Source organism: Bidens hawaiensis, unplaced genomic scaffold, assembly GCF_021521415.1.
Source record: "Bidens hawaiensis isolate Kalapana, Puna unplaced genomic scaffold, B.hawaiensis_p1.1 tig00061072_1, whole genome shotgun sequence".
Lineage (NCBI taxonomy): Eukaryota > Viridiplantae > Streptophyta > Magnoliopsida > Asterales > Asteraceae > Bidens > Bidens hawaiensis.
The window spans coordinates 5951-18903 of NW_027500994.1; the positions used below are offsets into that span (position 1 = coordinate 5951).

Below are 12953 nucleotides of genomic sequence, written 5' to 3' on the forward strand. Positions count from 1 at the left end.
GTTCCTTAAGCTTTTATTAGACAAACGAACATTTCACAAATAGGTAACCTAATGGAACCTCTTGTTCGTGTTTGTTCATTAAGAAAATGAACTTGTTCATAAAAGGTTCATGAACAAACACAAATGAAGACAAACGATCTTTCATTTGATTTGGCTAAATGAGAATGACCACCGTCAACTCTTTGGTCCGGCTACAAAGTCTTTTTGTTGGTGTTTTATTTAACATTCATAATCATACTTTAAATTTACATATAATGTAAGGGCCCGTTTCCGGTAACCCTACTTTAATGTTGGATTTACTCATAACACAGTTCTAAAATCAGAGTTAATTTAAACTTTTGCGGAATAATTTAAAACTTCAAACATCACATTACAAACATTCATTTTCGTCTTAACATACAAATTGTCTTTTCATAACATAACATAAAATAATCATGACACTTCTTCATAGATGCCAGTCCCTTTAGCGCGTGCCATGTGTCCCTCCTTAAGCCAGCTGCCTCAACCTATCTGCCTGCGTGCATACTAAAAGTCAGCTACGCTGAGTGAGTTCTAGTTAATCAATTTAACATACAATACATTCCTATCCTTACTCATACGCGTCCGAAGATACGTATTCATACCTTACTTTGCTATTACTTCTTTCACACATACTTTATATACATGCATACGTACTTACATACTTTCTTTCATAAAACCCTATGGTATACCATAAGCTATTCTATCTTAAACATCTCAGATATTATAAGGGTCTGGTCCCTAACATCTCAGATATTATAAGGGTCTGGTCCCTATCATTTCAGATATTATAAGGGTCTGGTCCCTATCATCTCAGATATTAGGAGGGTCTGGTCCCTATCATCTCAGATATTATAAGGGTCTGGTCCCTATCATCTCAGATATTATGAGGGTCTGGTCCCTATCATAAGCGCATACTTTACTTGTCTTATGCATATAATATTTACATACACATTCATTCACATAACCATCATATAGTAATAACATTCAATGCATGATCATACATGTATCATATACCTATCACTTAAGATAAGCATTTTAACTGCCACATAGGAGTATGCACACAGCCCCGAAAACATAACCAGGAAATGGAGCTAGAACTCACCTGGAGTCGGTTTCTCTCGCCGTTAATGGTAATGTCCTTCTTTAGTTGTGCACGACTAACTGTACAATACATTACGCGTGTCAATTATCCATTACTACTACTTCCTACATCTAAGTTAATGAAACTCTCAACTAACGGGGGTACGGGGGCAGCGCCCCTGGTAGAGGGGTCTAAGGGCGGCAGCCCCTAGCAGGGTCCAAGGGGCAGAGCCCCTGGCTGGGGTTGAGCTAGGTATTTTAACAAAAACGCATAAGAAAATGAATTGGGTCACATTTTAATAACAACTTAAACAATTTCGCATGGGAGGAATTTCGCATAGAATTTCGCTTCGCATAACCTATTTCGCTTCTCAAGGCTGAGCGAAGCGAAATGCCTGTTTCACTTCTCATGGCTAAGCGAAGCAAAATGCCTGTTTCGCTTCTCAAGGCCGAGCGAAGCGAAATGCCTTCTTTTCCTCGTTTTTACCATTTTAAAGCCATTTTACTTCGTGGCTCTTCCTCAGGACCTGATTTTTTATTTATTTTTACTCTTTCTCAACTTTCGACACATTCTGACCCCATGCACCTGATCCTGAACCCATCTCTCAAAGTCCAAACGCCACATTTTTATTTTAAAGTGCACCCGAGAGGTTATAACTTACCAAGTTTATATTTTTCTTACATTTTACAACCCGATCTATCATTATATCTGTTTACATGCCGATTCTAACAATAAAACTTAAACCATTTAAACCGAAACCTACATTTTGCTTCGGGTTCGAGTTCATATCCTGACAATACGTAGATCTGTACGTGATTCTTGTTATTTGATGATGTCTACACACGAGATTCTTCCTCTTTTTACACGTATTTGGATCCGGAATGTAGAGAGAAAGTGTGTGTGTTTTTGAGTGTGTGTGTGTGCGGTGAAAGGTACAAAATGATAAAAGGGTGCCGAGGTTAGGCTTATATAGGGGGCCATGGGCCCCACAACCCACTCAAAATTCCAAATCCAAACACTTAACACACGACTAACTTAACGACACACAGTTAATAACAAAACTTTCTGCCATTTATTATTTAACAAAAAGTTGGATGTTACATATAAATTAATCACATAATAGTCATATATATATATATATATATTTGTTCCATAGTTGGGGACAATTGCATATTTCTCCCTCTAAACTAGGGTTGTCCAAACTGCTCGTCGCTCAAACTCGCTCGCCGCTCGCTTGGAAAATACTTGCCGTAGCATCATGAAACTTTTGGGTAAATTTTGTCAACTTTGAAAAGTTATAGGACCAAAATATTCATGTAACAATTAAAAATCAACACCCTGAATCCATACGATGAAAACCAACACAAAAAAAACGAGAAAAATCAAATCTAGTTATCCATAGCGCATCGCGATGTACAACTCTCAAATCCATCGCAATATGCGAGGGACTATAAAATACCCGACATTTTGGGTGGTGTCATACTACGCGATGGCCTTATCCACGCGACGGAGTGAGAAATCTGCCTATAAAAGGGGGATTAGGGTGATTCCCTTTCATCCCAAACACATCTTTCACACACACACACACACACACACACACAACCTCGTGAATCATGCCAACGAACCGAGCCCCGAAGTTTCGACGGTTTAATATCCATGTAGTGTAGAAGTATTGTCCAATTGATCTTAATTTGTTGACTCCAAGTACCAGTGATAAGGTAGGGGTTCCACTTAACTTATTTTATTAATGGCTTAGACCATAGTCGGGGGCATCGCCTAAACCTTGAACAATTTTAATTATACATAGCTTTTTATAATACAAAGGTTATAGTCAAAATAATATTTATTTATAATTAAGAAACATAAAGTTTTACATACAAGGGCTATGATAAATTTGATATTTCTTCTTAAAGAATAAACATAAATAGATGTTTTTCATAACAGTTATTCTCGCACGATAGGTCCGGGGTAGCGCATAGACAAAGGTCTAAAGCTAGATCATTCGATCTAGATATTTACAAAAGTTATGCACGGACATTCGATCTAGATCATTCTCTCTAGATATTTACAAAAGTTATTCTTGTACGATAGGTCCGGGGTAGCGCACAGACAAAAATCAGTACAGAAAACTGATCAGAACAAAAGTGAATATGTTCAATCTTTTTACAACGTTAATACGTTAAATCTTTTACAGGTAGTCAAACAAAATTTTTTTACTCGATAAGATAACTGACAATTTATCTTAAAGAGTTATTTAAACAATTATGAGATTACGTACTCTCTAACATTCAAGATAGAAAATAAAAGCAACTCATACCAATTACACATGTGTCTGGATTCAAACGTAATTGACCACGCAGGCATGCTAAATGTAGTCATAACCAACTCCCCAACGGGCTACGTGACTCGGAGAACTTTTGAATTGTGTGTATATGACAGTGATACAATCCTAAGAATAAAAGACATTCCTACCGAGCTGTTCAAAAAAACTATATTGACATTTACAGATTTGTTAAATATTTTTGAGAGTCAGGCAACGTTTCATAAGCATATCATGACATATCCACCCCCCCCCCCCCCTTTTCACGTAATTAAGGTGTAGCAGCTCGTACAAGGATTGGGAGTCATCATTAAAGTTAGAAGAACATGACATGAAGATTGCTCAATTTTGTTAATTAAAATCCTTATAGCAGTGATACAGTGTTTCATAAATCAAATGGTCGGGTATTTAACTTCCGAGTAAACTTTCAATGTAAATTAATGTTTTATTATAAACAAATTTTCTGTTAAAAAAAACCCGCAACTCTGATATATTTACAAAACATACACCAACTAGGCGCTAAGTCGGTGACAATTTTTTTGCTCAGTTGCAATAAGCTGCTCCGCTCCGTTCGATTTGTAAATGAGCCAATCAACAAGAAAATTTTAGCTCGAATTCGACTCTAATATTTTTAATTTATATTATATATGCACAAACATATAATTTGTTTTTATAATTAACTTTAAATATTGCAATATTAAATATTAAATATAACTATTTTTTAATTAATGAATATCATCAAGTACTTTAATAATTAATAAGTAAAACGTAATTATATTTAGTATATAATATTTTAACATTCTAATAATTATAAAAACAAATTATTTATTTATGCATACATAATTATATAAGTAATTACTTTTAATTATAATTGTTTATATACATTAATGCAACTTGAAACATTAATTTTATAAAAATTTACAAGCTACTACAAGTTTTTCTACAAACTAATAATTTATTTTCATATACATTATATACAACTTAAAATTATAAAACATTTCAAAGGGAAAAAAGGAAAAAAAAAACATAATGCTCATAAACTCGCTAAAAAGTGCTCAAAAATTACCGATTGATTTTAGCTAAGTTCGATTTTGAGCCGATCAGCTTGGTTCAATTTGTAAACGAGTCAAGCAATGAGCAAACCTTAGGTTGGTTCGGCTCGGCTCGTGAACAACTCTTCTCTAAACCACCCTTAAATGTATATTTACCCAACTCAAATTTTTAATTGCATGCTTTCACAATTTTATTAAAATTCTACATATGACAAGATTGTCCTTAGAACATTATAAAATTATTAAAAAGTATTAAAAGTTTCTAAATAATTTTTCTTAATTAAATATCTTGTTAGAAAAATTATTAAAAAGTAATAAAAACCTTTAATAAACAAACATAAATAAACTTAAACGGACGTAAACGACGGTAAACGAACACATTATCGAACATTCACGAATACAATTGAAAGAACATGACTTTTGTCCGTGTTCATTTAGTTTGCTAATCGAACGAAATTCCTTGTACATGCTCGTTCATTTATTAAACGAACGTACATAAACAAACTTCACATCAAACAGTATGTTTGCTGAGCGTTTAGTGCGTTTACAGGCATACCCACATATATGTGTATATGGTATACTTATTGGTTTGTTAAACCATTGGTTTGATATTAATTAGTGAAGAGTAGTGCATTTACTTCAATATAAATCATTTGAGTACAAAAGCAAATGTGAATGTAATATACCGTCGTCATTATTTAAAAATAAATTTTTAACTTTTCAATACAATTCTATAAATAGGGTGTCAAGAAATGCACAAGTCAAACAATCCGAACACATACACAACCATGAATATGAAGCTAGTTATTTCTCTCATATGCTTCATCACTACATTCATTATCTCTTGCTCGGATAAAACCGCCACCACCGGTAGCCTAGACTGGTGGTGCACTCAAACCCCTCACTACCAAACATGCAATCACTACCTTGCCGTGAGTAACACCTCCACCACTACCATATCCATAACCCAGTTTTTAGATATAACCGTGCAAGCAGCCATAGATGAAGCACGTGTGGTCCTGACACAAGCCCAAGGTAAAGGGGCCGACTACCCAAGTGCTCCAGGAAAGAGCGCATGGCGTAGTTGCGTTTACTACTTTGATGGGATCGTGTTCACATTGAACACGGTCCTTGACCACACCAACGAAGTACCTAGTCCAGAAGACATCCACACGTGGATTAGCGATAGTTTAATATACATCAGCGTGTGTGACAAAGAGTTCGAGAGCGTTGGCATAACCAACAATACGTTATCAGCAATATCTACCAATTTGACCGAACTACTACTCAACTCACTAGCAATTAGTGTTGTTATCACGGGTAACAGTCCATCATCGTTGAACAAATGGAATTTTATCAACGAACATAAGTTGCCAAATTTGACGTTGAATATACAACCAGACGTTGTGGTGGCTAAAGATGGCTCGGGAAATTTTACTACGGTTCAAGAAGCAGTAAACTCCACGCCATACCGTAGACATGGTCATAGGTATGTGATTTACGTGAAAAGGGGTGTCTACGAAGAAAAAGTCTTTATTCCATTAGAACCTAAGTTTAAGTTTATTACTATGTATGGTGACGGAATAGGTAACACAATCATCTCGGGTAACCAGCATGGTGGTGGCTTGAAGGAGTCATCTACGTTTGGTAAGTACATTTATAGTAATTGTTGTTTTTATATAATTAAACCTTTTAAAGTCTGCATGAAGATTGAAGAATATTTGTCTTCATATGATCAAACGTTCACTTATTGTTCTTTTAATATATATTCATTTTAATTCTATCTGAATAATAAATTAAAACTGGACATAAGAAAAAGTTTGTTACACTGCAATTTAAGTTGCATTAATAATCATTGAAAGTAAATATTAAATATTCAAGTATTATATTATTTTATTTCCTTTTTATTTATTTATTATATTTTTATCCATCGTATTACATGGGTTGTTTAAAATTTTCATTTCTAATATTGTGAATGTGTTTTTTTGGATCTTAGTTTATTTATTGTAAGAAGTCAATAATATACTTGAACATATTTTAATTAATTTATGTTGTGTTATGTTTATTTTTTAGTGAAACGTTAAATGAATTATCTACTTAATTTTTAATTCGTTTACGTTCATTTGTTATAATTTGGATATTAATTTTGTGAAACTTTTCGTTTAAGTTAAACTTAAAAAAAAAGAATCGCTAATGTAACTAAATTCATATTGAAAAATTAAATTAAGGTTTGATTACGGGTATTATATAAATAAAATAAAGTTTGTGACCCTTTTGTTGTAATTTCAATAGTTTTTTATTCCTCTTATTTAGAGTAACGTTTAATAAATTAACCAATTATGGCTTATGTGGGTTGCAGAAGTTTGGAGTCGTAGATTTCTCGGTTTATATTTAACGTTCCGGAACACGGCTGGACCAGACGGTGGGCAAGCGGTGGCGCTCCTCTCCGGCTCCGACAGATCAGCCTTCTATCGATGCACCTTTGAAGTCTACCAAGACACACTATTTACGTACCGTTCCAGACAATTTTACAAAGAATGCCAGATTTCTGGAACTGTAGAATTCATTTTCGGCAGCGGTCGGGCCATGTTCCAAGACTGCGATATCTCCCTTAGGAAACCACATCCCGGAGGAGGGTTGGTTGTGACGGCTAATGGCCTAAAATTTCATAATTCAAGCGGAGGATATTCGTTGCAAAAGTGTAAAATACACCCTGCAGATGATCTTAAGCCCGTTATAGGAGAATACAATAAAGCTTTTCTAGGAAGACCATGGTTTCCGTACGCTCGGACAGTGTATATGCAATCTTTTCTTGATGATTTTGTGGACCCGCTTGGATGGGCTGATAGTTGGGGTTTCAACAAGACGGTTTATTGTGGGGAGTGTGCGAATTATGGACCGGGGTCGTCTACTGATCATAGGGTAAAATGGCCTCATTACCAAGCGATAACGGACCCGAATATCGCCCAAAAGTTCACTGTTGCTAGTTTCGTTGGAAGCGATTGGATTCAGGCATCTGGTATACCTTTTGTGTCTGGGCTTGAAAATTTGTAAAAGGTTACAAACCTACATACCAAAAGTTTATAACCAATGTTTATGTTTTTATTGGATGCCTAATATAATATAATTCAGTTAAGAGTAAGAACACCATGCAATTTTCATTTATGACAAATGATGATAGTTATATTATTATTATTATTATTATTAAAACTAAATACAATTAAAACTAGTTTTTAAAAAACCATTAATAAAAATAAGTGGAACAAATAATAATATATAATCAAATATTTATATCTAATCATCCATAGTAACATTCATAAACTATAGTTATAGATATTAGTTGAGCACACACACTTCATCTATTTAACCACGCTTTCGTACATTGAAGCCATAAACAATCATATAATCTTATCTCATAAACAACCCAAAAGCACACGCTACAAAATCCAAAGCATATTAATAAATGAAAAGATAGAATATACAAATCTTCCCAAAGAAGGCATGAAAAGAATTACATTAAGCACGGAAATAAAAGAATTACAAGAACAAAAATTATAAAAAATAAAAAGAATTACATTTTTCCCACGAGTATTAAGATTCCCGTTTAATTACTAAACTTACAAGGTTAAATTTTACCCGTTAAAATTCTCATAACAATTCTAACTACGTATTTTTAATATAGTTTAAACTTTATCCTTTTTAACAACTTCAAAATACGTTTTATTATAGATTATAAAATATATTAATATTTTTGGTATAGAAGAGCTTGATTGATGAGCACGATATGATTTTGGATAATCAGACACGTATCACATAATATCACACCCGTTTCACATTGGTAAAACTTTATATTTAGAACACTAGCTAGCCTAGCTTCTTGCGTACCCGTCTCGCTTGATTTTACCGTAAGCTGGAGCGTAGAGGTATTGCCTTAATTCAATTCAAATCTTTTAAGCAATAAATCAGATGTGGAAGTCATATGCAAGAAATGGAACAACATATAAAAAGTGAAAATGGCATAAATGGCATCAATTACTACACCTTTTTAGTAGTACAAACAACATTCTAACTTTCATGAAGTAATACACGAATCAAATACTCTAAACATGGCCATGACTACGAAGGCTAGTCCTCTCTTCACATGCACCATTTTTACACTCATCTTCTCTTGCTTATTGAAAACTGCCACCATCGGCAACATATACCGGTGGTGCACTCAGTGGAGAAGCTTGGCCTAAGTAATAGGGGTGATCGAAGTCACGGACTCAATAGCTCTTTGAAAAATATCTCAGGGGTGACCGAGCACAATACATATAAAAATTTTCGGATGAAATCACCAAAATTTACCCTACTAAGTGAAAAAACAGGGGTGACCGGTTAACCTTCGCCGCCGGGTGCACTCAAACCCCACACTACGAAACATGCAAACACTACGTTGTCTTGAGCAACAACTCGATCGCTAACATATATATAAGCCAGTTCTTAGATATAAATGTGAAAGTAGCCATAGACGAAGCACATACGGTCTTGAAACGAGCCAAAAGGGTCGAAACCAACTACACGAATACTCCAGGAAAAAGCTTATGGCATAGCTGCGTTGACTACTTTAATGGGATCGTGTGCACACTGAACACGATCCTTGACCACACCAACAGCCAACGTGATGTACACACGTGGCTCAGTGCTGGTTTAACCTACATCAACGTGTGTAAGAAAGGGTTCGAGACGATTAATATAACCAACAACATGTTACCTGCAATATCTACCAATTTGACTCAATTACTATTTAACTCTTTGGCTATTAGTGTTGCAATTATGGGTAGTAATTCTGTAGAATGGAAGTTTAGGGACGAATACAAGTTGTCGTATTTGGCAACGAATGTTCAGCCAGACGTTGTGGTGGCTAAAGATGGCTGTACAGTTCAAGAAGCTATCTGCAGGACATGACCGCATATGGGGTCAGGGGTATGCCATTTATGTGAAAAGTGGGGTCTATGAAGAAAACATTGTTATCCCGCAAGATGTTCGCTTTATTCAGATGTACGGTGATGGAATGGGTAAGACGGTCATCACGGGTAACCGACATTGCGGTGTTGATGTGATGGGAACGTCGGCCACATTTCATAAGCATATACATTTGGTTTTATATGAATATCGTCGTTTGAAAAAGAAAACCTTATTATCTTCGTTTGAAAAAGCAAAACCTTATCCAATGGTAACACCTTGATACCACTAGCCTAAATACTCTTTGATATTTATTTATATATGATTACTTAATTAACTATCATTCTTTCAATAAAAAAAAAAATCTAGTATTTTATTTAATCTATGTTCTTATTTACAAAGTAAACTTTGGTACAAAAAAGTTTGTTGCAAACAATTTTAAAAGGTATGACAAATCTTTGGACCTGTAGATTTCATTTTTGGGGCCGGCCACGCCGTGTTCCAAGACTGTGATATCTCCCTTAGGAAACCACTTCCCAGAGGTGGGTAGTTGTGACGGCTAATGATCGGAAATATTATAATGAAAGCGGTGGCTATTCATTGCAAGGGTGTAAAATAAACGCTGCAGAAGATCTTAAACCCGTTATAGGTCATTACAAAAAAGCCTATAGAAGATTAAAACTATATATATAGTAGAATGTACTACACTACTGATCAAAAGTTTGTAAGAAATCAGTTATTTTTTTATTTGATATATCAACATTTAAAACTTGTTAAGGACACACATATAGAAACAATCAAAGCTGTAAAATGACATTTTTGATCGAATTCGAGAAAAGAAAGAAAACGATTAAAAATATTTCAGGATCTACATTAATCTAGCCAAATGAGCCATCATCCCAAATGTGGTCATGTAGTTCACAAAACGTTATTAATCGTTTAACTGACGTCAAGTATTTTCGAGTTGTTTCATCGTTCATGACATGGGCTACGCTGTTGGTGTGAATCTTTTCGCGGGCTGAACGTTCGTGAATACCAACCATAGTAACACCAATGGGCCATGGTGAGTTCCCTACTGCAATTCTGATGTAATGATCCATTGCAGCCGAGTAATCTCGTTTCATGCAGCAGTTCACCACTAGCGTTAATGCTTGTCTAATCTCATTGCACTGAACCTACATTTCAAATAATTAAATAACACAATGTTAGTTTATATTATCATGTAAAGGCTTTTTAACTGGCTTGTAAACAAACAGAACGAACACGAACGGAGACATGTTCGTGCTCGTTTAGTTAACTTTAACCGAACACAAGCACGAACAATTTAACAAACGGATTTTCTTGTTCATGTTTGTTCATTAAGAAAATGAACATGTTCGTGTTCATTTATGTTCATTTATCAAAAATCTAAACAAAAAGTTCATGAATGTACGTAAACTAACACAAACGAAAATATTGAACATAAATGAACACAAACGAACATTAATGAACCTAAACGAGCACGCCTAATACATTAAGTATCCAGTAAGTTAATGGCTAACAAACACTATCTAGCGAAAGGAGACAGGAGACCCGTGGCTGGGAACAAACGCATCCAAGTATCTAACCAACCATATTTAGTTATTTTAAAAAATTTATAAAATTACATAGTTAACGAGTTACATGAACATATACAAATGGAAATAAACGAACATTAATGAACTATCCATATTTAGTTTATATTATCATGTAAAGGCTTTTAAATTGGCGTGTAAACTAGCTAACCGAACAAACACGAATGGAGACATGTTCGTGTTCGTTCATTCAACTTTAACAGAACACGAACAATAAAACAAACAGACTTTCTTGTTCATGTTTATTCGTCAAGAATATGAACATGCACCATGTTCAATTATGTTCGCTTAATAAAAATCTAAACAAACAGTTCACGAATGTAAACAGACACAAACAAACGACATGCATAAACAAACATAATGAACACAAACGAACATGTCTAATACATTAAGCATCCAATAATGCCAACTACTAACCAACAAATGATATAACAAAGGAGACAAGAGACTTGCGGAAGTGAACAAATCGACATCCAAGTATCCAACTCTCCATATTTAATTATTTTAAGAGCACATTTGGGATTGAGTTTGAAAAGTGCTTATTGGCTTATTGGCTTTTTCAAAAAAACCATTTTGAAAAGTCAGGATTTGGAGCTTTTAGAAAACTGCTTTTTAATTAAAAAGCTAAAATAAGAAATATTTTTGTGATTGCCAAACACATTTTAATATATTGGCTTGTTGAAAACACCAATAAGCCAATAAGCATTTTTCAAACTCAATTCCAAACATGCTCTAAAAAGTTATAAAATTACATAGTTAATGAGTTAAACGAACATACACAATGAACGAACGAAACAAGTATTCATGTTCGTTCGCTTAACAGCCATACTAAATGAAAAAATATTTTTAAATGTTCGTTCGTTTATCAAATTAAAGAATATATGAACACGAAATAATAAAAATACCTTCTTCCTGCACAAGTTGAATAGAGGATTCAAGCAGCTAACACACTGATTAAAATTTGCCGATTTTAACTTCCCAGTTCGCAGTCTTCTTCTCAGCTTCCGCCATCTCATCCAACTCATGCTTCCATTCAATCAACAACTTATTAAAGGACACAACAATCTTATCCTCATCACAAAGCTCAAACAAATCCTCCGTCTTCATACGCTTAAACCTCTCAATACTAGCATCATCATCATTACCATTCGTTCGCCTACCATCATCACCCTCAAACAACCTTGCATGCACAACGTAATTCAACCGATCCAATCGGTCTTCTTCACTCTCTGAAAACAATGTAACTGGTTGTTTTAATAACCGAAGCTGACGAATAACCTCGTGTTCGGTAGGCTTAGTTTTTGCTCGTTGCTTATAGAACATGTCACAGCTCCGGGTTCGGGTTTGGACACGGGTTTGATCTCTTCTTGACGATGTCGTTTGTTTTTGATCTCTGATCGGTTGAAGACCTTACGTCCGGCCGTCTGTTCGGAGAGAGTTTGACGTTTGTTTAGTAACTCTTGCTTCAAGATATACATGGAGATATGAAGCTAGGGTTTCTGAACGCTTGCTGATGATTATTGAAGATTTGTTTTTGGAATATATATTGTGAGCGTAACACTTTTTATTTCATAATTTATAACAAAGAAACTTGTCGCCAAAGCAAAATTAATATCACATTAATCTAAGATGGCCGACTCACACAAATAAACAAGCAAACTTACAAATTAATTAACCCTTGATAATTTAGTCACAATGCTCGAATTGATTATTATTTACCAATTAATTTATAAATGTTTTCAGTGATTTTAATTATATATTTTAAGAACTGAGCGAGCTCATCAGTGACGGATCAAGGAAATTTTCTTACAGGGGTGGGAAATTTTTTGGGCCGGTACTCAGTATAGATCAAAAGTTTTCGTTTCAGTTCGGGTCATGTCAATATATACTTTTATTTTTGGCCTGGTTCACCCGTTCTAATA

At 34.6% G+C, this 12953-nt stretch overlaps 2 pseudogenes; one reads left to right on the forward strand and one right to left on the reverse strand.

Moving 5' to 3' along the window:
* Positions 1-5262: 5262 nt before the first annotated feature.
* LOC143603257 (pectinesterase pseudogene) lies at positions 5263-7528 on the forward strand (annotated as a pseudogene).
* Positions 7529-10296: 2768 nt separating this feature from the next.
* LOC143603258 (uncharacterized) lies at positions 10297-12509 on the reverse strand (annotated as a pseudogene).
* Positions 12510-12953: the final 444 nt, after the last annotated feature.